We start from the raw sequence: 27,693 nt of genomic DNA on the forward strand, positions 1-27,693 counted from the left end.
GGACAAATGCTTGCTAACCGGGCAGAGGAGCTGGGCAAGAGGGAAGCCTGGGGAAAAGCCTCTGGGACCCTGGCCTCAGGATGGAGAGTTTGAGGAGGGGGTGAACTGGGGGAGCCACTGGAAATGAGCTTGTCAATTTCCCAATATTCCTTAACATGTCTCCTTATATACATGGACCACACAGGACCCAATACTTGTTTTTTAGTAAATAAAATTAAATTTAATAATTGTGACTTAATAAGTAGAATGTCATTTGCAAATATTTTTTGCAGTTAATAAAATATATTCTTATGCATTTATTTGTTCATTTCTGTTCTTTGAAAAATGATTTGTGACGGGTTAAATAACTACAAGTTAATATAGAATGTGTTAGTAAAGAATTAAAAATAGAATCTACGTGTGGAGAAGCAGTAGTTACCATTTTAAACATATGTGTTTTTTAGATTTCATTTGATCAGGTTTTCAATCTTCCATGAAGTATGCCATATAAATAGAAAAGTGTACATAAGACAGAGCTAAAAGAATTTTTATAAATTAAATATATCATTTAATCAGCACGCAGATGGACAAACAGGACATTCCTAGAACCTCAGAAATATTCTCTTGTTTCTTTCCAGTTACTACCTCAGCCCAAGTGCAACCATTCTCCTGGCTTCAACAGGAGAAGGAATGTTTCCATTGTACTTTACGTAACTGGCATCATAATATATATATATATATATATATATATATATATATATATATATATATATATATATATTTTGGTCTGGCCTTTTTGCTCTCAATATTACACTTGTGAGATTCATCAATATTTTTATGCACTTAAAAATTATTTGTTGTTATTGCTTATTAACATTTCATTGTGTGGATAAACAACAATATAACTATCATTCTATTGACTGTGTGGTCCACAGAAGCAGAGGAGGATGCCTGCAGAAAGTCAGAGAAAAGAAGCAGATGCCCAGAAGAGAACAGGAAGAAGGCACAGAGAAACGCCAGGTAGCTCTCTAGTTCCTGGGTCCAGCATTTCCCAGAGGCTCTGTGGTCCTGGGTTCTGTGAGACACATCTAGACCTCATAATAAATTCCCCTTTCCTGTATAAGCTAGATCTAGTTGGCTTCTGTCATTTGTCACCACACCACATTAACACATCCATAGTGACTGACCCCTGAATCCATCTGTTTGGAGAAAGCATCACTGGCACATCCTCCTCACAGAGGTCATGTATCTGTTTGTGTTAGGTATTGCTACACAGAATAGACAAACAAAATAACCTTTACTAAAATAAGACAGAACTTTATTTCTTGGATAAACTGTTTAGAGGCAGGCAATTTGGGGCTGATATGACAGTTCTTCAGTTATCAAAGACTAGAATGCTTCATCTTTATTCTTTGCGACACTTGGCTCAAAAATCCTCCCACATGATTGCCTCATGGTGCAATCTGGCTGCTGAAGCTCCAGTCTTCATGTTCAGGTTTGAGGTCAAAAGAATGAGGAAAGACAGAAGGGCAGAAAGGAGCTCTCAAGCTCTCTCTCATTTCTGGTACTCGTAGAAATTCCTCTGAACAACTCCTATTGACATCTCATTGGCCAGAATCAAGTCTACTCTTACCTGGTAGAGAGTACTGAAAATGTCTTTTAGCTGGTCCATCACTAGCTCCAAAGATAGAGGGGATCCTTTAGAAAGAAGAATGAGAAAATGGAAGGTGGGTAGAGAATTGGTAGTCTCTGTAAGTCACATAGTATGTTTGTGTACATCTGAGTGAGGGAGTGAGTGAAGTCGCTCAGTTGGGTCCGACTCTTTGCGACCCTGTGGGCTGTAGCCTACCAGGCTCCTCCATCCATGGGATTCTCCAGGCAAGAATACTGGAGTGGGTTGCCATTTCCTTCTCCAGGGGATCTTCCCGACCCAGGGATCGAACCCAGGTCTCCCGCATTGCAGGCAGACGCTTTAACCTCTGGGCCACCAGGGAAGCCCTGTGTACATCTAAAGGCACACAAATCTGCTTGAGTTAGTGGAACTGATGGTCTATCAGAATTTTCCACAGCAAAAGTCATTGAGGATGAAGAGATGGAGAGACCATTGGATTAAGGCCACTCTCCCTCAGGAAGGGGATGAGGGAAGGCACAGAAATGAGGTGGTAAAATTTTGCTCTCTCTGTTCACAAAGCAGCAGTTATTTTAAAGGAGTTTAAATTTCCCATCAGCGTCATAAATTTCCTTTGAGATATTTACACAGAACCAATATCTCTCCTGCTTCCTCCTGTAGAGATGTGGCGTATTGTTTTTCCCCAGGAAGCATGCAAAATGGGTTAGTTGGCAAACAGCTAAAGTCAGTTCTCTGGAGGCTCTTTTCGTTTTAGACAGATGCAGTGTCTCTATGAGACAATCTGCAGAGAAAATGCATCCTTTTCCAATTGAGCAAGACGTCCAAAGATCCGGGAGGGTCTCCAGAGCCCACCTGTAAGCTAACCAGAAGCACAAATGTAAAAAGAGGGAAGGAAATTTGGAAGAAGATTAGCAAAGAGTTGGAAAAGTGGGTCACACTCTCAAAAGTGAGTGCCATATTTTTTTTTAATGTCAGATCCTCACTTGCAAACTGCCAGTAATAAAAAGAAGATACCAGCTCACCTTGGGACGTGCAGATACTTCAGAATTTATGAGAAAGGACATCTGTGGAGCATGAAAAAATACATTAAAGGCAGGCAACAAAATTTGTTTTGGGAAGTTCTCTGGACTGGGGCTCTATCTGTCTCACAGTGAGAGTTTTCTGTGCTTTCTTTCAACCTCTTGAAACTTGTTCACCTCAACTCCACCTGTGCCACTTGTTCACTTTGCAAAATCATAGGCTTAGGAGACTGAGGCAGGCCGGGGCCTCTGCCTTCCTGGAGAAGAGAACTGTTGTCTAATTCAGCCAAGATGCCCTTTAGACACTAAGATGTTTTCTGGGGTGGTGCTGCGTCACCCATTAGGAACATGTGGTTGATGTATGGAATTGCTTTTATTACCAGATTTGGGTCAAGGTGGACTTTCCCTTTTATCAACTTTTATCACAACTCTTGCAGTGTGATTGTTTTCCAGAGGCTATGGTGTTTGAACCTTATTTTTGAAGGTAATGTAATGCCTAACTTCTCAGTATATTAGCTATTACTGTTAATTATCAGGAAATCATTGGCTACTCTCAAGACATCTTTCTCAATATTCTCTCTGATTTCAAGAAAGCTAATACTGAACAGGTCAAGGAGATCTCTTTTCTCAACTCATTCGGACAGTGAAACACATTTAACCCACGTATTCCTTAATCACTGTTAAGAATTCTTGGAGAAAGCTACCTGTTTTTGTCAGGTACCCACACTACTAGACATCCTCTTTTCTTATTTGAGGACATGTGAAGGTAAATCTTTATTTAAAAGATTGTAACAGTATTCTGGGCTCAATGTTTGTGTCTTCCCAAACGTTATATGTTGAAATATTTAACTCCCGATTTGTATAATGAGATGAAGCCTATGGGGGGTGATGAGGTCATGAGGATGGAGCCCTCATGAATGAGATTAGTGCACTCAGATACCTCCCTTGCCACTTCTGTCACGTGTGGTCATGGTGAGAAGGCATCCATGTACACACCTGCAAACAGGCTCTCACCAGACACCAAATCTGCTGGCATCTTGATACTGAACTTCCCAGTGTCTGAAACTGTAGTAATAAACATTTGCTGTTTAAGCCACACAGTCTATGGTACATTCATTAGCAGCCCAAACAGATAAGACAGTTACCTTTATGTGCCCGTCAGATTCTCTCTACCTTGTCCATCTCCGGGACGCTTGGCTGTGGCAATGGCACGGGCCACACTGACTTCATGCCCTGAAAGTCAAAGCACACTTCTCAGGCTCGCTCATGCCCCACTGCTCTGTGCTGCTCCCTTTTCCTGCCGACGGACATCTCTGTTCCTGCTGATGCTTTAAGTCTAAGAAGAACAGGGGAGGTAACGCCCCAATAAGATGAACTAACGGGAGAAGGAGGCTAAAAAAGGGATTCTTCTCCATTATTCTACCTGGATGAAGAAACCTGAGAAGCAACTGTTCATATGTTGCCTCAGGAATGGTCCCGAGAGATCCAGTATTCAGTTGCACGCAACACCAAGAGCAGGATTGCTTGAAAACATAGCCTCAAATTGTCTTCCCTGCCTCTTTCTTCCCATTTCCCCTCACTTTGGCTTCTCTGGGATTGCCCTTCTAATCTTGGCTTTTGCCTCGGGCTCTGGTTTTTTGGGGAACTCAGGTACAACAAAATCTATTGTTTTTCATTTTAAGTAAGATTGGCTTGTTTTAAAACTATATTAATTTATTTTGCATATTTGCATATTAGAAGCTCTCATCTTGTGTGATTCATTGTGTGTTTTTTTAGAGTGGTTTGAATCTTGATACCAACCAATTTCTTGCTTCAAAGTTTAATTTATTTACTCAGAAATTATTTTAAAATATTTTTTTAGATTCCATACACATGCATTAATATACAATACCTGTCTTTCTGACTTACTTCACTGTGTAATAGGCTCTTGGTTCATCCAACTCTTCAGGGCTGACTCAAATGTGTTCTTTTTTATAGCTGAGTAATATTCCATTGTATATATGTACCACAATTTTTGTACCCATTCATCTGTCAATGAACATCTAGGTTGCTTCCGTGTCCTGGTTATTGTAAAAAGTGCTGCAGTGAACATCAGAGAACCCATTTGCAGGGCAGACTTGTGGACACAGTAGAGGAAGGAGAGGTAGAACAAATTGAGAGAATAATATGGAAACATATAGATTACCATATGTAAACTAGATAGCCAGCAGGAATTTGCTATGTGACCCAGGGAGCTCAAGCCAGTGCTCTGTGACAACCTAGAGGGGTGGGGTGGGGTGGGAGGTGGGAGGGGAGTTCAGGAGAGAGGGGACATATGTGTACCTGTGATTGATTCATATTGATGTATGGCAGAAACCAACACAATTTTGTAAAGCAATTATCCTCCAATTTAAAAAATATATATATTGTTTCTTTGCAGAATCTGAAGAAATCGTAGTTGGCCTTAGGAGGCAACACTTCCTTGAGATAACACTGACTGATGATCTGAGAATGGTCATCTCCAGTACTGGCTAAGAACTAGCGTCCCTACCACCTGAAACTCCTAACACATCTTCCAGGTTGCTTGTCATGGAGACCTCATCACTCTTCTCTGCCAACCATTTAACTGTTTCAGATCTACTTCTGCAAATGATATCAGACATTCTTACATCCTTTAGTCCCCTCATCTCAACAGGGTAACCGATGTCTCCTTAATCTCTCTACAATGACATTATTCTGCCCCCAACCCTCACTCCTTGCAATGAATTCCAGGACCTCCCCCATATGCCGCCACATAATGTCTTTAGTATTTACACACTGCTATTTATACATACCAACTGTGACATGTAATTTGATATGCTATGAATTGATTCAGGTGTATTGGGGCTCCTTAAATAAGCGTTAGCTCAATATTGTTCACCAGGAAGCCATTTATTATTGAATTATGTTTATGATTATATGGCTATATGACAAATATCTACTAAAAGACTCAGCATGTTTTAATAGCTCTTTACTTTCTCCTTTTCCTTCTGTGCTGACTTAAATCCTTTTCCCAAATTTTCCTCTTATCGAGTAGTTAATTCAATAAGTAGGAAAAGAGCTTCAAGTATTAACCTACCACCTTCCTTGATACATTGTCTACCACCTTCCTCTCTCTTGTCTCAACCAGCAGTGAGGTGTTCTTTACTCACCACCTTAGATGTAAAAATGCAAGAAAAAAGGGGAAAAAATTCGAAGTGGATTTTGTCCTTATAAACAGAATTTGGACTGAATGCTTATGTCCTCAAAATTTGTATGTTAAAATCCCAGATGCCCAGATGTGATGATTCTAGAAGGTGGGACTTTTGGGAGGTACTTAGAATAGAGACCTCGTGATTGGGGTTAACTATCCAACGAAAGAGACCCCAGAGAGCTCCCTTGTCCCTTCTGCCATGTGAGGTCACAGTGAAAGATGCCACTTACGTACCAGACACTGACTCTGCCAGCATTCTCATCTTGGAATTCCCAGCCTCCAGATTGGGATGAATTTCTGCTGTTTACAAGCCACCGAGCCTATATATGTTTGTTAAAGCAATCTGAGTTAACTAAGACATGGCTTTCAAACTCATCATTTTGGGGAAAAAAAGGAAAGAGACAGGGTGATTGGAGTTCCAGAAACCTGACTTTGAAAAGTAAGACCTGTAAGGATATAGGTAATAAAAGTGTGTCATATAAATTGATATCAAAGAAGACATTTTGAGCCCATTTTATCTCATATGGAAAAGATCTAATTTCCTTGAGAAGTCAGGGGACAGCCAGAGAAGAGAAGGATAGAATTAGATATTGTTATGGGTCTCTAAAAAGGGTCTCTGCATCTCATTTTCCCCTATTCCACTCAGATTTTGAAGTCACACACCCTTGAGACGCGTTCTTGCAGCATCCTGGTGCTATAACAGCGGGGTGGAAGTAGAACCATGTCTTCTCCAAGCAGAGACTCTGCAGTCACCCTGTCAATGTTCTCATAATCCCACCGTGGTTCTGGAGAATGACTATGTTGGGTGCCTCTCGAGAGGAGCTGTTAAATAACAGAGTCACTGTCCTGAAAAGGTCTTGTAGTTGAGGTCTAAGGAAGACATGGTATAACTTCCCTGGACTAATGACCAAGATCAAACACCCGCATGGATGTGAGATGAAGTTACAGATGTTGGGGAATGCGGTGTGTGGCCTGGAAAATCATAGTCACTATGTGTATTAATTGGGATCATTGGACAGGAGTATCCTTCAAACATCATGATGGGTTGAAGATCTGCTAAGTGCCCAAGGTAGTCATTCTCATGGAGGCTGCAACAGATCTGTCTTGGAATACGGAGGCCAATTCCTCTTGCCTTAGTTCCTTGGAGTACCCTCAACCATCTAGTATGACAGGCATACCTTCTATTTACAACACCATTGTGGAAATTGATGGAGAAGTCAGTGGCCTCAAGGAATTTTGAAGCTCCTGTTTAGCTATTCACCTTTCTTTTGCTAGAGGACTTTGTTCTGCTCCTCCACAATGCCTTTCTTCAGCTTATTCTTCTGTAAAAGGTGAGAACGCTATTTGCATACTATTTATAGAAAGATGGAAAGGCACTAGATGAACATATGGGCTCTAATAGACTTTGAGTTCTTTGGAAAAAGTTGCTGAACAAGGACAATACACTTTTTTTAAACTGACCATTCTATGTATAGTGAGTTATTTAACAACTGTGTCCTTTTTTTTTCCTACAAGGTGTCATGTCATGTTTTTGCAAGAGTTTCAGTGAACAGGAGGGCTCATCAATTTCAACCTAAAGCTATTAAAATGTTACTTTGTTAGCAATAATTAAGGTGTGCAGCCAGAGCTCCCTATAGATCACACTTGGAGTCAGGGTCATATTTTTCTCCTATTGTACCTTAGGGGTCTTAAATTCTTAAACTGTCAGGTAGTCGAGGATGAGGAGTAAGTTGGAGGCCAAGCAGGGAAGGAGAAAGAGAAAGGGGTGCTTCCTTTACACATAAATATAGAAATAACAAATGAATCTCTTTCTCTGAGCCAATACCCTCATAAGAGTTTTTAGAAATTATTTTCTCTTAGATTTAAGTTGTTGAAATGTTTCCAACAAGATTTTATTTGATTAAAAATTTTTTGTTAGATTTGTAAAGTCATCAGAGGCAGTTGGTAAAATATCCCACTGGCTGATAAAATATCTGACAGGGTAGTAACTCCACAGCACAGCACCAAGAGACGTCATGTCCTCTATGCCACGTTTTCTTCGTACTCCTGTTTTCCTTCATAATCTTATTTCCCTTATTTCCCTTCTCAGATTCCATCTTTAGCTAAACAAGAAAGCTCCACTTGCTTACTCTTTTTCTTCTCTGCTCTTGTGCAAGCCACCTTACTACAACAAAATCATAGTCACCAGAAAATCTGTCAAGGAAGGTTTCCTATAGATATTTGGTTACACCAAATTTTGAGGGGCCTTCCTTGGTGGGGTAGTGGTAAAGAATCCGCCTGCAATGCAGAAGACACAGGAGATGTAGGTTGGATCCCTGGGTGGGGAAGATCCCCTGGAGGAGGAAATGGCAACCCACTCCAGTACTCTTGCCTGGAAAATCCTGCGGACAGAGGAACCTGGCGGGCTATAGTCCGTGGGGTTGCAAAGAGTCAGACACAACCGAGCACACATGCGTGCACAGATTTAGAGGACATAGAATACTGAAAAGAAGGCTCATGGAAGTTTAGAACCCAAGCCATGGGGAAGCAGAAGCAAAAAAGATGGGAACTTTGACATCTGATAAATAGAGCTAGCTGCACAGTATAATGCTGATAATGGGTGAAAATATTTTCTTGTATTTCTGTTACTCATTCTCCCTAAGTGTATAACAACCATAGGGTATTTCCCACACTGTGCATTGAAGATGCTTTTTACCATGAAAGAGGTTTGGGAGCCTGCTTTTGCGAATCTATGGCCTAGAAGTTTAATGCAATTAAAATAATCGCAAATTTGGAGTTGGGAGGCCCAGACAATGTTAACTGTGTGACTTTGACCTCAGTATCTAAAAGCCTCCTTTCCTCCATGTGTTAAATGAAGACACTTCCTACTTCAGAGTGTTATTATGAGAATTAAATGAGATAATGAAAGAATGTTATAGATCATAAAGTACTATACCAAAATTATTTTTGTTAAGTTCTTCGGTAGGCTGAATTCTTATCCCCAGTTCTTTGCCCTTCCCTGGACATATAACCCTAGTGATCTGTCTTGGTCTGGCAATAAAATGTGGGCAGACAATTGCCAGTGCTTCATCTAAGCCTGAAGAGGTATTAGCTATTTCTGCTCTCCCTCTTGTGTCTCTGCCATTGTCATGAGAAGATGATGTGCAAATCTCGCCAAGACCCAGATTGCTGGGACCTAGCCCTAGAGATTCTGATTAAGTTTGGGGTAGGAACTGCTAACTTGCATTTTCACTAAGTTCCAAGGTGATGATGCTGGTTCTTTCCGGTCTCTCTTCCTTCCCTCCCTCCCTCCCTTCTTCTTTCCTTCCTCCCCCCACATCCTCCCAGTGGTACATCATTGCCATGTCTGTTTTATGTCCTAAAACAGACCAACAAGAACAGTCTCATGCCATCAGGGACTGGAGTGGCTGAATTTGAAATTTGCCTTCAAACATGTTTTTGAAGATTAGTTAAAAGAGTTTCCCAGAATGGTGAGCAGGAGAGCAGAGAGAGAGAGAGCAGGGAGACACATGGAGCTCTGGGAACCACTGGCTTAGAGCCTCCCGCTGAGCCCAGCCTGTATCAGCCCCTCCCGGGAGGCCTGAAGATGTGTGAACAAAATACATGCTTGTGATTGCACGCTGCTGAGACTTGGTACTTGTCATAGCTCAGCTGGTAAAGAATCCGCCTGCAATGTGGGAGACCCCGGTTCGATTCCTGGGTCGGGAAGATCCCCTGGAGAAGGGAAAGGCTACCCACTCCAGTATTCTTGAGCTTCCTTTGTGGTTCAGCTGGTAAAGAATCCACCTGCAATGCATGAGACCTGGGTTCAATCCCTGGGTTCGGAAGATCCCCTGGAGAAGGCTACCCATTCCAGTATTCTGGCCTGGAGAATTCCATGGACTATACAGTCCATGGGGTCACAAAGACTCAGACACGACTGAGCGACTTTCACTTTCACTTTCTTTTCTTTCACACAGCAGTAGCTGACCAATATAAGTAATTGCTCTGACAAGTCATAAATAAAAGAATATATGATTGTCTTCTCGATAACAAGTTCTCAAAGTGAGGCAAGAGGCAGCTCTTGCATTAAAACATGATCACTTGGCATTTTTAGAGTTTTTTCTGTTTACAAAGTATTAAGTTTGCTCTTTACAACAACACTGCAATGAAATTGACATCTTCCCAACCCAGGGATCAAACCTGCAGTTCTTATACCTCCTGCATCGGCAGGTGGATTCTTTACCACTAGCGCCACCTGGGAAGCTCTTGAAGATAACATAGAAACTTTATACTTTTGGAAATTAAGGCACAAAGAAGGTAAGTAATTTGCCAGATGTCACATAGGTAGCAGGCGGAGACTCGAGACGCAGGTTTGATCCCTGGGTCAGAAGGCTCCCCTGGAGTAGGAAATGGCAACCCCCTCCAGTATTTTTGCCTGGAAAATTCCATGAACAGAGGAGCCTGGTGGGCTACCATCCATGGGGTCTCAAAGACATGACTTAGAGACTAAGCATGCACACAGCAGCCTATAAAATGCGATGTAACAGTAACTTTCCCCAGGGAGCAATCCCCTCCCCTTGTTATTTCTCCTGTTTCCCCTGCTCCATGCTATTCCCTACTCAGCCTCTCTGCTCTCACCCCGAATGTTCCAGAAACTCAACTGAAGGAACTGAAGGGTTCTACCAAGCAGGTGTTAAGGTTGGATTCTAAATTTGGCCACATGAGTCACTGATGATTGAATAAACTTGTTCCTATTGGTCTATTTGACAAACTAGTATACAAAGATGATGTACCCAGCAGGAGGAAGGGAGGAAGGAAATGAAGGAGGGAGGGGGAAAAATGGGAGGAAGGATGGACTTGCAGAGCCCCATGGAGTCTGATGAACTCCTTCTGTTCAGTGACCCACAGATTCAGTTTTTATAGACCTCCCCTAAGTGTCTGCATGAAGGATGGGAGAGCCGGCGGGGCTGCATCTGCTCCTCTCGGCTCTACTCCGTGTTTGAGCAACTCTTTATCCACTGTGTACATGTAGCAGACAACCTCCACCTCTAAACTGCAAGCTTCTTGAAGGTAGAGATCTTTATTTTGCTAAGAGGTACAACTCAAACTCCCACGGTAGTGCTTGGCACACACTAGGCATTCAAGATACACTTGTCAAGTTGAAAGTGAGCTGAACTACCCCGAGGCCAGGCCATGCAAAACATCTGGGAACATCAGGTTACTGGGCAGATGAACCGTCACCCCATCCTCACCAAGCCCAACCCCCATGGGTATGCCCAAACTGCTCCCAGTTCCCACGGCCACTCCATGCCTACCACTAGATGCAACACCCAATTATGAGAGCTGAATAGTTCACGTACTGTATCCAATTACTTCTTTTTCTTTTAAATCCTTTTTATTTACTCTCTCATTTTCCACTTGGCTTCATTCCCTTTAAGTCTTTACCCCTCCATTATCCCTTACCATAGAAACATGATCACTTGGCATTTTTAGATTTTTTTGCTGTTTATAAAGCATTTAGTTTGCTCTTTATAACAACAGTGCAATGGAGATAGCATAGGAACTTTACACCTTTGGAAATTGAGGCACGGAGAAGGTGAGTAATTTGCCGGATGTCACGCACGTAGCAGGTGGCGGAACGGAGACATAAACTTTCTGACAGGAGCATTTTTTCTACTGCCCCACAAGGCCTGGGAAGTGTGTGATTCCTTTCTGGGCCAGTGTTAAAGCAATAGTTCAACAAAGCCTATCTGAGTCTCTGGGACTACAATGCGGCGTGTTAACTGCTATTCTCCATCAAGGTGACAAGGCTTTCTCATGCTTCTAGAAGATTCTACAGCTTGCAAAGCACCTTCAAGCACAGAGTTCCATTTGATAACGGAAAACTTTCTCTGCTTAAAGTGATGGCTTTCTTACCAGATTCCCTTCCGTTCAGTAAGAAAAAAAGCACCCAGAATGTCACAGTGATAAATAATGCTACATCCACTCTGCCACTCTCCAAGTCCAGAGAGCTGCAGCCCTAAAAAAGCAAAGATGAGTCTCTGGGTCCCCAGTTGGAGTCTGGAAGTGAGATAATAGACAGTGGAAAAGGAGAAAGGAGCAAGAGGCGGCAAGAACAGAAGCCTCCACACCACCGAGGCAAATGCTGACAGGAGTGTGCACAGTAAAATATTTTACTACGAAGCAGAATTACTCCAAAGACTGATGGACTTGCTCGCGAGACCCACTCACATTTATGAAGGTCATAAGTTACAGACGCCCAGCTCACTCACAGGAGCACAGCCATCACCTTTTATGGGTGAAACTTCCTGCAATATATTAAACTCTCCAGAAAACAGACAAGGGGTTTATGGCAAACGATAACTTTAATGCCTAGAAACCATTCGGTGATTTTGGGAGGATTATTAGTAACAAGGGCAAGATGTTGAGTCGTTTCCAGGCACCGGGCTCTCTCTCTTTCCTGCTTGCTCTCACCAAGCCTCCTTTCTTTGCATCCGAGCTAGAAACCTGGACCCTGAATCCCATCTGAGACAAGAGGGGGTCTAAGAAGGATGTGTGCTGAAGTGGGAAGATCTTTACGGGATGAAAGGCAGTTATGCCCTGGAGAGAAGAGGTGCCTGAGGGGTATCTTTAGCTGAAGTCAAGACTGTCCTTGGGAATTCATAAAGGGCAGGTAACCAGAGAGATGTCCAGTATCAAGGCAACTTGTTACAAACAATAAGGAGCTGTCCCTGAATGAATTGCTCCCCTCATTTGGAGGAAGTTATAAAAGGAGCAAGGCTGGGGTCATTGTCAGTGCTTTGATCTGTGTCAGGTCAGTTCAGCCGCTCAGTCATGTCCGACTCTTTGCAGCCCCATATACTGTATGCAGCACACCAGGCTTCCCTGTCCATCACCAGCTCCCTGAGCTTGCTCAAACTCACATCCATTGAGTCGCTGATGCCATCCAACCCTCTTATCCTCTGTCATCCTCTTCTCCTCCTGCCCTCAATCTTTCCCAGCATCAGGGTCTTTTCAAATGAGTCAGTTCTTCTCATCAGGTGGCCAAAGTGTTGGAGTTTCAGATTCAGCATCAGTCCTTCCAGTGAATATTCAAGACTGATTCCCTTTAGGAGTGACTGGTTTGATCTGTATAATTTAGAGGAATCCGAGAGAGTCTTCCGCATCAAAATCTGATGGCTCCAAGTTGGTTTATTCCAAGGCCACTCACAAACCTGGGCTTTCAGGCTGCAAGCTGATGGGCACTGTTGGAGGGCAGAAGGTTACTGGGAGCTGGGCTAGCAGATCAGGGCGTGAGGAGTCTGCAGGTGTCTCATGCAGCAGCCTCTGCCCTGCTCACAGCATGCCTTCCGGGGCCAGGGAGGGGCCAGAGCACCAGACTGGGAGTCAGGAGCTTTTAAAAAGCATGTGCCTATCATTCTTGGTGGCTGGACTGAACTGCTTACACTTATAACTGCTTACCGCGTGCCACATACTGCTCTAAGGGCTTCATACATACAACTTCACTTAAGCTCACAACATCCCTGTGAGATAGAGATTATGGTTAACCCCAATTTACAGATGAGGAAATCAAGGCATGAAAGGTCCAGTAGCCTGCCCAAGGTCTTAAAAGGAGTGAGGAGCAGAGCTGGGATTTAAAACTCAGTCAACCTGGCTTCAGAATCCAACATTAAGCAAGTGTGATTCTTAAATCCTGCTCTAAGTCAGCGGTTCACAGATGTGTGTGTGTGTGTGTGTGTGTGTGTGTGTATGTGTGTATATATATGGAGTTTAGAACTCCATATATGTACATATATACATGTATATATATACATGTATATACTTTAGAAACTGTGGAGTTTCTAAATCCTGATCTCTCTAAGTTCTGATCCTCTTCTAGGGATTCTGATTTAGTAGTTACAGAGTGCATCCCAGGATTCTGTACCTATATCAAATGCCAGAGCAAATATTTGGAAGACTACAGAACTCTGAGGAAGACTGTTTCAAAGTATCTCCAGGTATTTTAGGAGGCTATTTGGGGGGTTAGGGACTGAGTAGTGGGTGGACAGCATCTTCCCTGTCTTTGAAGAACTCACCATCTAGTCAGGGAGAAACCTCAACATAGAGTGTATTAAAACACAAGACATCCAGCAACAGCTGGACGGATAAGGAAGATTGGAATACATACATATGCGATGGAATACTACTCAGCCACAGCAAAGAAGGGAAGTTTGCCATTTGCAACAACATGGATGGACCTGAAGGCTATTATGCTTAGTGCAATAAGTAAGGCAGAGAAAAACAAATACTGTATCTTATCACTTATATGTGGAATATAAAAAATAAATATAATAAAACAGACTCACCAATATAGAGAACACGTTCCTTGCTACCAGTGGGGAGAAGGAAGGAGGGAGGGGCAAGATGAGGGTGAGACTACTACCTAAAAAATCAATAAACTATAAGGATATATTGCACAACACAGAGAGTATAGCCAGTTTTTATAATAACTTTAAATGAAGTGGAAACTATAAAAATATTGATTCACTATGTTACGCACCTGAAACTAATATTATAAATCAACTATACCTCAATAAAAAGGAAATTATATATTAAAAAATAAAATGCAAAGCATTTTGGGACACTCTCACCTTCCCACCAGGATGGTCACCTTTTTAGCCCACATATGATGCAAGAAGTAGCCACTCCACCACTATCTAGCACACCCGGACAAGAGCCCATCTCTGGGTCCTGCCACTGATTCTCTGATTCCATTACCTTCAGCTCTTACCCCTGGTTCCCACTCCAGCTCCAGGACTGGGGTGCCAGATTTCTCCAGGGAGTCAGTGAAGGTGTGAACTCAAGGCTGACTCTGCTTCCCCTTTCTCCATGTCGGTGCCGGAGAGAAAGGGCCACTGCAAAGTCGTCTGTGCCTTGAGGGGTAGCCTTTGGACACTCTCTCATGAAAGTCCTGCTCATGAGAGGAGCCAGGCAATGTAATGGCCTATTTGTTTCTTCTATTTATAAAGAAGAACTTTAAAAAAAAGAAAAGAAAGGCACTTTCGATTGCTTAGAAACCTGAAAGTACTTTTTGCTTTCCTCCACTGCACATGTGGGTGAAAATGCACACACAAGTGACATCCCCTCTGTGTGGCATAGATTTCTCCCACCCCGCTACTTTGCATCTGATTAGGATGCCAGGATTACCCAGGGTAAGCCTAATCTGGCTGTGGCTGTCGGTTGGCTAGAAGGGCATCTGTATCTCCCACCATGCCTCTCTGCCTGTTTCCGTTTTATCCTCTGTCCCCAGAGGGCAGGAATTGATGTCTATTAATACAAACCTCGGAGAAGGCTCTTGAGAGTCCCTTGGACTGCAAGGAGATCCAACCAGTCCATCCTAAAGGAGATCAGTCCCGGGTGTTCACTGGAAGGACTGATGCTGAAGCTGCAACTCCAGTACTTTGGCCACCTCATGCGAAGAGTTAACTCATTGGAAAAGACCCTGATGCTGGCAGGGACTGGGGGCAGGAGGAGAAGGGGACGACAGAGGAGGAGATGGCTGGATGGCATCACTGACATGAGTTTGAGTAAGCTTCGGGAGTTGATGATGGACGGGGAAGCCTGGCATGTTGCAGTCCATGAGGTCACAAAGAGTAGGAAATGACTGAGTGACTGAACTGAACTGAACTGAATCATAGTTTTGGATGTTGACTTGGAAGCCACACTAGTTCAGGGATTTATTAGACTGGAATCCAGAAGTCCTGGAATTCTCCAGATACTTCCTCTGTCTCTACCACCACTGCAAATGAGCTCCAAAGAGAAGGTAAAGTGAAGGGTTAACTACTGCAAAGAGGAGATTGAATAGAGCCTTCTGAGCCCTCGAAGCCAAGCAACTCTGCTCTTTGATGTTTATGCATATCTCTCTTTCAAAGATTTTTATTAAGGAAAATTTTCTGATACTCTTAGAAAAGTTTGAAAACCATTTGAACTTTTTACAATATCTCTTATTTAAATAATCCAACATAGGGTTGTTCCTGTCAGTGTTCTTCCACCACGAATGTTTGCTTGGTATTCATCCAAATCAATACCAAAGATATTTAGCAAGATGGGACTAATTCCATCACCAGACACATCACGTAAGTTAATAAAAGTGAGAGCATGTGTAAACACTAAATCAATAAACAGATTTTAGTCACTATTAATACTATAATTATTATTAGAAACTTTCATCCACTGTTAACATCAGCCCATGAGTTTTCCCAGGAGTTAGAGTTTTCCAGTCAAATCTTGTTTCTTTATCTTGTTCACAAGAATACCATTTTAAAAACTGTTGACTGTCTTACTTATACAGATTATGGTATCAGTCTAATAATTACAGCAAAATAAAGACATACAGTTAGGGTGTATAAATTGTTTATAGTGAATCCGTGCTAGTTACAAAGACTACTGCTTTTTTTATATGTATAAATAATAATCCTTTGTTAACCCTTCATGGATCACTGCTTTGTTGTGGCCAAGGGGCTTGTGTAACTCAATGAAACTATGGGCTATTACCTGCAGGGCCACCCAAGACAGATGGGGCATAGTGAAGAGTTCTCACAAAAGGTGGTCCACTAGAGGAGGAAATGGCAAATCACTCCAGTATTCTTGCCTGGAGAACAGATAGCATGAAAAGGGGAAAAGATATGACACAAGAAGATGAGCCCCCCAGGTCAGAAGGTGTCCAACATACAACTGAGGAGGGGCAGAAGGCAATTACTAACAGCTCCAGTAAGAATAAAGCAGCTGGGCCAAAGTGGAAACAGCACTCAACTGTGGATATGTCTGGTGGCGAAAGTAAATTCCAATGCTGTAAAGAACAATACTGCATAGGAACTGGGAATTTTAAGCCCATGAGTCAAGGTAAAGTGGATGTGGTCAAGCAGATGGCAAGAGTTAACATCTTAGGAGTCAGTGAACTAAAGAGGACAGGTATGAACAAATTTAATTCAGATGACCATTATGTCTACTACTGTGGGCAAGAATCCCTCAGAAGAAATGGAGTAGCCCTCATAGTCAACAAAAGAGTCTGAAATGCAGTACTTGGGTACAGTCTCAAAAATGACAGAATGATCTTGGTTTGTTTCCAAGGCAAACCATTCAACATCATAATAAGCCAAGTCTATGCCCCAAACACTGATGCCAAAGAGGCTGAAATTGACCAGTCCTTTGAAGACCTACAAGACCTAGAACTATCACACACACACAAAAAATGTCCTTTTCATCATAGGGGACTGGAATGCAAAAGTAGAAAGTCAAGAACAGGCAAGTTTAGCCTTGCATTACAGAATAAAGCAGGGCAAAGGCTAACAGAATTGTGTCAAGAGAACACAGTGGTCAAAGCAAACATCCTTTTCCAACAACACAAGAGACAACTTAACACATGGACATCAGCAGATGGTCAATACCAAAATCAGATTGATTATGTTCTTTGCAGCCAAAGATGGAGAAACTCTACACGGTCAGCAAAAACAAGACCTGGAGTTGACTGTGGCTCAGATCATGAGTTCTTTATTGCAAAATTCAGGCTTAAATTGAAAAATTTGGGGAAAACACTAGGTCATTAAGGTATGATCTAAACCAAATCCCTTATGATTATACAGTAGAGGTATAGGGGTTAGATCTGGTAGACAGAGTGCCTAAAGGGCTATGGACGGAAGTTTGCAACACTTTACAGGAAGCAGTGACCAAAACCATTCCAAATAAAAAGAAATGCAAGAAGGCAAAGTGGTTGTCTAAGAATGCTTTACAAATAGATGAGTAAAGAGGTGAGTGGTAAGGTTGCAAGAGAAAGAGGTACTGAATGCAGAGCTCAAGAGAATAGCAAGGAGAGACAAGAGGGCCTTCTTAAATGAACAATGCAAAGAAATAGAGGAAAACAATAGAATGGTAAAGACTAGAGATGTTGTCAAGAAAATTGGAGATATCAAGGGAACATTTCATGCAAGGATGAGCATGATAAAGGACAGAAATGGTAAGGACCTAACAAGTAGAAGAGATTAAGAAGAGGTGGCAAGAATACACAGAAGAACTATACCAAAAAAGGTCTTGATGACCTGGATAACCATGATGATGTGGTCACTCACCTAGAACCAGTCATTCTGAAGTGTGAAGTCAAGTGGGCCTTGGGACGCATCACTACGAACAAAGCTAGTTGAGGGGATGGAATTCCAGCTGAGCTATTTCAAATCCTAAAAGATGATGCTGTTAAAGTGCTGCACTTGATTTGTCAGCAAATTTGGAAAACTCAGAAGTGACCACAGGACTGAAAAAGGTTAGTTTTCATTCTAATCCTAAAGAAGAGCAATGCCAAAGAATATTCAAACTAACATACAGTTGCACTCATTTCATAAGCTAGCAATGTAATACTCAAAATCCTTCAAGCTAGGCTTCAAGAGTAAGTGAACCAAGAACTTCCAGATATACAAGCTGGGTTTAGCAAAAAGCAGAAGATTCAGAGATCAAATTGCCAACATTCATTGGATCATGAAGAAAGAAAAGGAGTTCCAGGAAAAAAATCTACTTCTGCTTCATTGAATATGCTAAATCCTTTGACTGTGGATCACAACAAACTGTGGAAAATCTTTAAATAAGGAGATGGGAGTACCAGACCATCTTACCTGTCTCCTGAGAAACCTGTATGTGGGTCAAGAAGCAACAGAACTGGACATGGAACAATGGACTGGTTCAAAATTGGGAGAAGTATTACAACAAGGCTGATGTTGTCACCCTACTTATTTAACTTATATGCAGAGTACATCATGCAAAATATCAGGCTGGATGAATCAGAAGCTGGAATTAAGACTGCTGGGAGAAATATCAACAACCTCAGATATGCAGATGATACCACTCTAGTGGCAGAAAGCAAAGAGGAACTAAAGAGCCTCTTGATCAGAGTGAAAGAGCTGGCTTGAAATCAACCTTCAAAAAAACTAATAAGGCCTCTGTTCCCATCACTTAATGGCAAATGGAATGGGAAAAAGTGGAAGCAGTGACAGATTTTATTTTCTTGGACATCAAAATCACTGTGACTGAGGACTGTAGCCATGAAATTAAAAGGCAGTTGCTCCTTGGAAGGAAGGCTATGACAAGCCAAGACCATATATTAAGAAACAGAGACATCACTTTGCTGACAAGGGTCCATATAGTCAAAGCTATGGGTTTTTCAGTAGTCATGCGCAGATTAGAGTTGGACCATAAAGAAGGCTGAGAACCAAAGAATTGATGCTTTTGTGGTGCTGAAGTAGACTCTTGAGAGTCCCTTGGACTGCAGGGAGATCAAACCAGTCACTTCTAGAGGAAATCAACCCAGAATGATGCTGAAACTTAAGCTCCAGTACTTTGGCCACATGATGCGAAGAGCAGACTCTTTGGAAAAGACCCTGATGCTGGGAAAGACTGAAAGCAAAAGGAAAGGGGGTGGCACAGGATAAGACAGTTAGATAGCATTACTGACTCGGTGGATGTGAATTTGAGCAACCTCCAGGAGACAGTGGAGGACAGAGGAGCCTGGCGGGCTAGAGTCCATTGGGTCACACAGAGTTGGACATTACTTAACAGGTGAACAACAACAATAGTCATTTGTTAATTCTCTATTGGATAAGATCAGTGTGCCAGATTTCACCTTTTTTCCCCTCTTGAAAACTTGAACTGGATTGTCTTCTTTTCTTTCTTGTATTTGATATGGTTTCTTGAAGATCTTGGTCCTGTAGTCCTATCTGAAAGCTGTCTACTTTCCACCAAATCTGGAACAAAGTCCTTTCATCTGAACTTAGGCACTGGGACTCCTGTAAAGAGCTGAGGTATTCTCCATCTCCAGAGCTAACTCAGTCAGTAATACCTTTCTGCTTGAATGACCATTATCGTCAAAGAACAGTATGGAAGTAAATAGGGAGTTAGGAATGGTCCATCATCTCTGGTAAGGTGTAAGTGAAGGTTTGGTAAGTCTTGACTGTCCTTGCAACCTAACTTGCAGCCATACAGAATGAAACAAGTGATTTATTTCCTCTGAGCATCAGTAGGAAAACTTCTTCATTGCCAGAAATGTCCATGAGGGTGCAAGTGCTCCTTAAACTCTGATTTGTCATCTTTCTTGAAATATTTTGCTTCACAAAAGCGTGATTCTTTCATTTCATGCAAAATTTCACTAGAAGAAGCAGAGGCAGGAATGATTGTTTACACAGGCTTAAACAATCTTTTCCAGGAAATTCATTCTAGTCTCCAAGTCTAAACTCTTACTACTAGACTTTTGGGTTTATGTCTTCTAGTTCTTTCTTCAGTGAGTTGGGGGACATTTCACAAGAGCTAATATTATTCTCTTTTAAGTGATATGAGTATACTTTGTATAAATCAAGTCTAACCATGGGTAATCTCCTGTTTGCTAAGTATTGTACCCAACACTGGGGAGAGCAAGGCCCTTGGATCAGACAACTGCTGTCTTTAAATCCAGAGGCCCAGGTTCTTAACTGTTGCTCAGCCCTGGAAAATGATTATCCTCCTGTGATCAAAGTTTCTTTGTCTGTAAAACAGGACTTTTCAGTTTTATTATGCCTATCAGACAGAATTTTTTTTTTTAATTAAAGAATGTTGGGTGAGAACAGTTGTTCCCAAACCTTGCCGCACAATGGCACAATGGAGTCACCTGGGAATCTTTTAAAAAGGCCAATGGCTGACTCCCAATTCCAAACTTTGTGAATTAATTAGTACAGGACATTGAGAGTTCTAAACACTTCCTGGATGATTCCAATGTGCAACAAACTTTGGAAACTGCTGCAGCAAACTACTAGACAGACAGCTTTTTGTTGTCGTTGCCGTGCTCAGTCATGGCAGGCTCTTTGTGACCTCACGGACTGTAGCCTGTCAGGCTCCTTTGTCCATGGAATTTTCCAGGCAAGAATACTGGGATGGGTTGCCATTTCCTACTCTAGAGGATCTTCCTCACCCAGAGGTCGAACCCACGTCTCTAGCGTCTCCTGCATTGGCAGGCAGATTCTTCTTCTTTTTTTTTTTTTCCATTTATTTGTATTAGTTGGAGGCTAATTACTTTACAATATTGTAGTGGTTTTTGTCATACATTGACATAAATCAGCCATGGATTTACATGTATTCCCCATCCCGATCCCCCCTTCCATCCCCCTCTCCACCCAATCCCTCTGGGTCTTCCCAGTGCACCAGGCCTGAGCACTTGTCTCATGCATCCAGCCTGGGCTGGTGATCTGTTTCACCCTAGATAATATACATGTTTCGATGCTGTTCTCTCAGGCGGATTCTTTACCACTGCACCACCTGTGAAGGCCTAGATAGACAGCTGGCATCTGTTGAACACTGGCTTCTTCGCCTTTGTTTTCTCTTCCTGGACAGAGAACCTAACAGTTTCCCAGATGATGCTAGCCATGTGCTCTGTTTCTGCATCTGAACTGAATGGGATAGGTCATTTTGATGGGAATCCAAGGCTTGAACAAAAGGAGTTCTTACCCTCTTGACTGAAATTCTCATGGAACATCTTTTCATATAAATTTGGTTTCTATAGTCAACCCCCAAGTTTAGACTTGAGTTTCCCAAAGATCTGCAGACTTCACTACGTTCTCTAGTCAGGATGTGTTCCTGTTTTTAGTTCCCCACCTCTCCTTTTCCCTTCCCTCCTCACCTGGTAAACACAGTTCTGGTGGGATACCTGTTTCCAGCTCACAAGTCCCCCTGCTCAGGCCCAGAGAGCTGCTTTCAGTAGCAGGAGGCTGTGCCTCCCAGCAGGGCATGCGGAGGAAGGGCTGCCCTGCTTCTGACCCTTGGGTCATTTACTCTCAGCTAGGTGCTCCCATGAGACACTGAGTCACCAAGTCCCTGATTTCAACATGAAATGTCTCACTTGCCTGACCTCTCACCCCTGCGGCAGTGATCTCCAGGACTAGAGAACTCATCTGTTCTGATGTAGTGCCAGGGAATTGCAACATGACCAATACCTTTCACCTCCTTGTTCTGATTGGCCACCGACTTGCAACATCTCATGATTCGTCTTCTGGGACAAGTTCTCCCTTGTGACTTAGTTTACGTCAGTGCCTACGGAAGCCCTGAGCAGCTTTCTCACCCAACGTGGAACTGCTTTCTGGAAGATCCTTCTGTCATTGTCTTAACCTGTGTCTAAAACCCCAGCCACTACACAACTTATGTTGCCAGAGATGGGGATGCGGGCATCCCACTTGGGTGCAAGCGCCAAGACAGCCTTGGTGGAATGGCTCTCAGTACAAATGGGAAGAATTAGGTACAAATTTGTCAAAATACACATACATCCTCTACACCCACTCTGTTATACTCCGGCTGGCTGAAGGAGGATGCTAGTATGCTTATTTTGGGGGAAAAAATCCTCCTCCACTTAATCAACTATTGCATCAGTGACTTTGTTTTTACCATGTCATTAAGAATTACTGATTCAGTTAGTGGTAAAATACACCTGGCTTTATAAGCAGCTCTTTCAATCTCTGCTTGATCATTGAACTCATCTGTTCAGCTTTTACAGAATACATAATCCCAGCACACTAAATTGCTTCAGTCATGTCCAACTCTGTGCAATGCCCTGGACTGTAGCCTTCCCGGTTTCTCTGTCCATGAGATTCTCCAGGCATGAATACTGGAGTAGGTAGCAATGCCCTTCTCCAGGGGATCTTCCTGATCCAGGGATTGAACCCATGTCTCTTATGTCTCCTGCATAGGCAGACGGGTTCCCACCTGGGAAGCCTAATATTCCCAGATCCCACCCCAAATCAACTAAATCAGATTCTTTTAGAGTAGTATAAAAAATATTTTTTTTAATTTTAATTTGAGGCTAATTATTTTACAACATTGTAGTGGGTTTTGCCATACATTGACATGAATCAGCCATGGGTGTACATGTGTTCCCATCCTGAACCCCCTCCCACCTCCCTCCCCATCCCATCCCTCAGGGTCATCCCAGTGCACCAGCCCTGAGCACCCTGTCTCATGCATCGAACCTGGACTGGCGATCTATTTCACATATGATAATATACATGTTTCATTGCTATTCTCTCAAATCATCCCACCCTTGCCTTCTCCCCCAGAGTCCAAAAGTCTGTTCCTTACATCTGCGTCTCTTTCGCTATCTCGCATATAGGATCATCATCACCATCTTTCTAGATCCCTTACATATGTGTTAATATACTGTATTGGTGTTTTTCTCTCTGACTTACTTCGCTCTGTATAATAGGGTCCAGTTTCATCCACCTCATTAAAACTAATTCAAATGTATTCTTTTTAATGAAAGAAAGTGAAAGTGAAGTCTCTCAGTCATGTCCGACTCTTTGCGACCCAATGGACTGTAGCCTACCAGGATTCTCCGGCCATGGGATCTTCCAGGCAAGAATGCTGGAGTGGGTTGCCATTTCCTTCTCCAATTCTTTTTAATAGCTGAGTAATATTCCATGGTGTATATGTGCCACAGCTTTCTTATCCATTCATCTGCTGATGGACATCTAGGTTGCTTCCATGTCCTGGCTATTATAAACAGTGCTGTGATGAACATTGGGGTGCACGTGTCTCTTTCCGATCTGGTTTCCTCAGTGTGTGTGCCCAGCAGGGGGATTGCTGGGTCATATGGCAGTTCTATTTCCAGTCTTTTAAGGAATCTCCACGCTGTTCTCCATAGTGGCTGTACTAGTTTGCATTCCTACCAACAGTGTAAGAGGGTTCCCTTTTCTCCACACCCTCTCCAGCATTTATTGCTTGTAGACTTTTGGATAGCAGCCATTCTGACCAGTGTGAGATGGTACCTCATTGTGGTTTTGATTTGCATTTCTCTGATAATGAGTGATGTTGAGCATCTTTTCATGTGTTTGTTAGCCATCTGTATGTCTTCTTTGGAAAAATATCTGTTTAGTTCTTTGGCCCATTTTTTGATTGGGTCACTTATTTTTCTGGAACTGAGCTGCAGGAGTTGCTCGGATATTTTTGAGATTAATTCCTTGTCAATTGCATCTTCATTCGACAAAAGGCTCTTAGGTGATTGTGGAGTCAGACAAGGCATTAACAAAGGAGATTAAGAATTTAGGATCTAGGGGCTTCCCTGGTGGCTCAGTAGTAAAGAATCCACCTGCCAATGCAGGAGACACAGGTTCTAACCCTGGTCCAGAAAGATCCCTCATGCCATAGAGCAACTGATCATGTGCCACAGCCAGCCCCAGAACCTGTGCTCTGCAAGGAGAGATGCCACCTCAGTGGGAGGCCCACACACCACAGTGGAGAGTAGCCCCCACTTGCTGCAGCCGGAGCAGAGCTCGTGTGGCAACGAAGAACCAGCACAGACAAAAATAAATAAATTAAATTATTTTTTAAAACAGAGTCTGGGTTTTAGTCTCAAATGGGGGATAAATCTTTCTAGAGGTCACAAACCCTAACCCTGCACTTCATGCCTCAGGGTACTCAGAAATCATAACTAAATATTACCATAACTGAGCACCTGCCATAGGTCAGCGGACTTCCCAGGAGGTGCCAGTGGCAATTCAGGAGACTCAGGAGATGTGGGTTCGATCCCTGGGTCAGGAAGATCTCCTGGAGGAGGGCGTGGAGACCCGCTCCAGTATTATTGCTTGGAGAATTCCATGGACAGAGGAGCCAGGCAGGTTATGGTCCATAGGGTCACAAAGAGTCAGACTTGGCTGAAGCTCCTTAGCAAGGTGCATGCATGTATAGGTAAGTAGTGTATGGGGTGCTTTGTTCACATTATTTCATTTAATTCTCACAATAATTTATCCAAGAAGTTCAGAGAGATGAAGACTGTGTGTGACAAAACCCAGATAGATTATTAGGTCTAATTCTGAAGCTCATGGCTATCTCACATCACACTCTGCCCTACTGCATGAGAGCTGGGTGTGTGACTTAGCAAGATGCTACCCTTCTGAAAGATGTCATAAATCGATAACCTATGAGGACCCACAGTATAGCACAGGGAAAAGAAAGTACAATCTGTTTGTAGGACATAGTATATGAAGTTAACCTTAAAAATTCATTCCAATATACAGTAGGTACAAAAAAATTGCTTGATTCCACTTTTACAAGGCACCTAGAATAATCAAATTCATAGACTCAGAAAGTACACTGGTAGATGCCAGGGGCTGGGGTGGTGGGGAGTGGGAAGGGGGACTTGGTGTTTAATGGGGCACAGGTTTCAGTTTAGGAAAGTGAAAAATTTGGGAGATGGATGATGGCGAGAGTTGCACAACAATGTAAATTGTCTTAGTGCCACTGAAATGTATAGTTAAATATAATTAAAATGGTATGTTTTATATTATGTGCCTTTTTCCACAAAAAAAAAAAAAAAAACACCAAAAACAAACTAGAACACCCCTCTACGGCCTTAGTCTCAAATCAACAGTTACCACCTCACCCAGATACCAGAAATGAATACCCACTTAATCATGTGAAGGCAAATGAAAACAGCACCAATTTCAGGTAAAATGCCTGTGTGGGAGCTTTCAGGTGGCCAAAAATTTGTGACCTCTGATTCTGAGTTTTAGCCACCCTTTGTCTCATGGGCAAATTGGGATTCTTAGACCCGGTTTAATTAGAAAGAGCCTGAGTCCAGAGTTTGAGGATCCTGAAAGAAGTGGTTTGGTGATGGAAAAAAGGGGCAACTTTAAATTACAAAGGAGAAGGCTTGGAAGGATTCTTATTTTTAATATTTATGTATTTAGTTAGTGGTGGCAGATGAGATCTTCACTGTGACATGAGAGATCTTTTGTTTCTACATACGCACTATCCGGTTATGTTGCACAGGTTCCAAAGTGCTAGGGCTTCAGTAGTTATGGTGCACGGGGTTAGTTGCCCTGTAGCATGTGAGATCTTAGTTCCCTGACCAGGGATTAGACCCTGCACCTCCTGAGTTGCAAGGTGGGTTTTTAACCGCTGGACCACCAGGGAAGTCCCAAGACTTGGAAGGATTCGAGTATAGAGGAAACTGCTTACTCACCCACCAGTGCTTCCCCCCCGCCCCCCCCCCCGATAGATAGTGTTTCATTAAATACACAGTCGTGATGCCCTTGAATGGTATTTTACAGTTGGCCATGGGCCTCATTTGTTGGGCTGCACATGAGAGTAGACCTCTGATGTTGAAATGCCGAGAAGGGACATATACGATCAGGTGGGCAGATGCTGAATCCAGAGAGGGAGGATTCCACTGGAGGGAGAAGGGAAGGAGCAGCAAGGCTATGATCCCAGAAGTTAAACAAGCTGCTCCAGGGGAGAAATTGTATGGGGCTTGGCTGGGTGTGATGAGCAATGGGCTCAGAGTCCATGGTGGGAGGGAGAAAGCCAGGGAAGACCTGAAGCCCTTCCCGTCTCTGCAAATCCACAGTGTGCTCTGAACACCGTGATCAATCCACATCCCAACTCAGTCAGAGTTCCCTGGTTTCCAGGTTTAGGCAGCTGAGCCACAGCTTAACCTCTCTCTGCCACATGCACGGGCACATACAGATGTGCATACACCCACACCGTTACTAGATCCCTCCTAGACACCATACACACACACTGGCTCTCTCCTACATACACACACTCACTGGATCCCTCCTGCTCACTCACACACACACACACACACACAGACTCATCCCTCCTACACACACACACAGACTCATCGGATTCCTCATACACACACATACTCACTGGATCCCTCCTAAACACACACACACATACACTCTCATTGACTCTCTCCTACATACACACACTCACTGGATCCCTCCTGCTCACTCACACACACACACACACACACACACACACACACACACACACAGGATCCCTCCTATACACACACACAGACTCATTGGATTCCTCATACATACACATACTCACTGGATCTCTCCTACATACACACACTCACTGGATCCCTCCTGCTCACACACACACACACACACACACACACACACACACACACACACACACAGAGGATCCCTCCTATACACACACACAGACTCATCGGATTCCTCATATACACACATATTCACTGAATCTCTCCTACATACACACACTCACTGGATCCTTCCTGCTCACACACACACACACACAAAGGATCCCTCCTACACACACACACAAACTCATCGGATTCCTCATACACACACATACTCACTGAATCCCTCCTCAACACACACACACATACACTCTCATTGACTCTCTCCTACATACACACACTCACTGGATCCCTCCTATACACACACACACACAGGATCCCTCCTATACACACACACACACACACACACACACACACACACAATCCCTCCTATACACACACACAGGCTCATCGGATTCTTCATACACACACACATTCACTGGATCCCTCCTACTCACACACACACGCTCGTTGGATCTCTCCTACACACACACACAAACACACACAGTGGCTCCCTCCTACACACACACACTCATTGGATCCCTCGTACATACACACAATCACTGGCTCCCTCCTACACACACACACACACACACACACACACTCACTGAATCCCTCACATACACACACACTCACCCAGTTGGTACTGTCTAGACTGATCTAGTAGCCCCTGTCAAGAGCCCTCAGGAGCCCTGGAATAAGTGGCGGTCCAGGACCTCCCCAGCTGAGGGTGAACTGGAGCCTCATGCCATTCTCTGTGACCACTAGCTTCACTGGGTAGCCCAGGAGCAGATGGATGAGAGTCCAGGAGGGAAGGACACATCTTCAGGGAGGCAGCTGTCTATTCAGGGAGGCAAGAAGCAGAAAGTCCTTCCAGCAAAGGACATTTCTCCTTTTTAGCTCATTCCTGGTGCCTTCATTGATCCAGAAACTTAGTCTTAACGGCTCATTTATTGAAAAGGACATCTTT

This window comes from Dama dama, chromosome 20 (genome assembly GCF_033118175.1).
Source record: "Dama dama isolate Ldn47 chromosome 20, ASM3311817v1, whole genome shotgun sequence".
In the NCBI taxonomy this organism is placed as follows: Eukaryota; Metazoa; Chordata; class Mammalia; order Artiodactyla; family Cervidae; genus Dama; species Dama dama.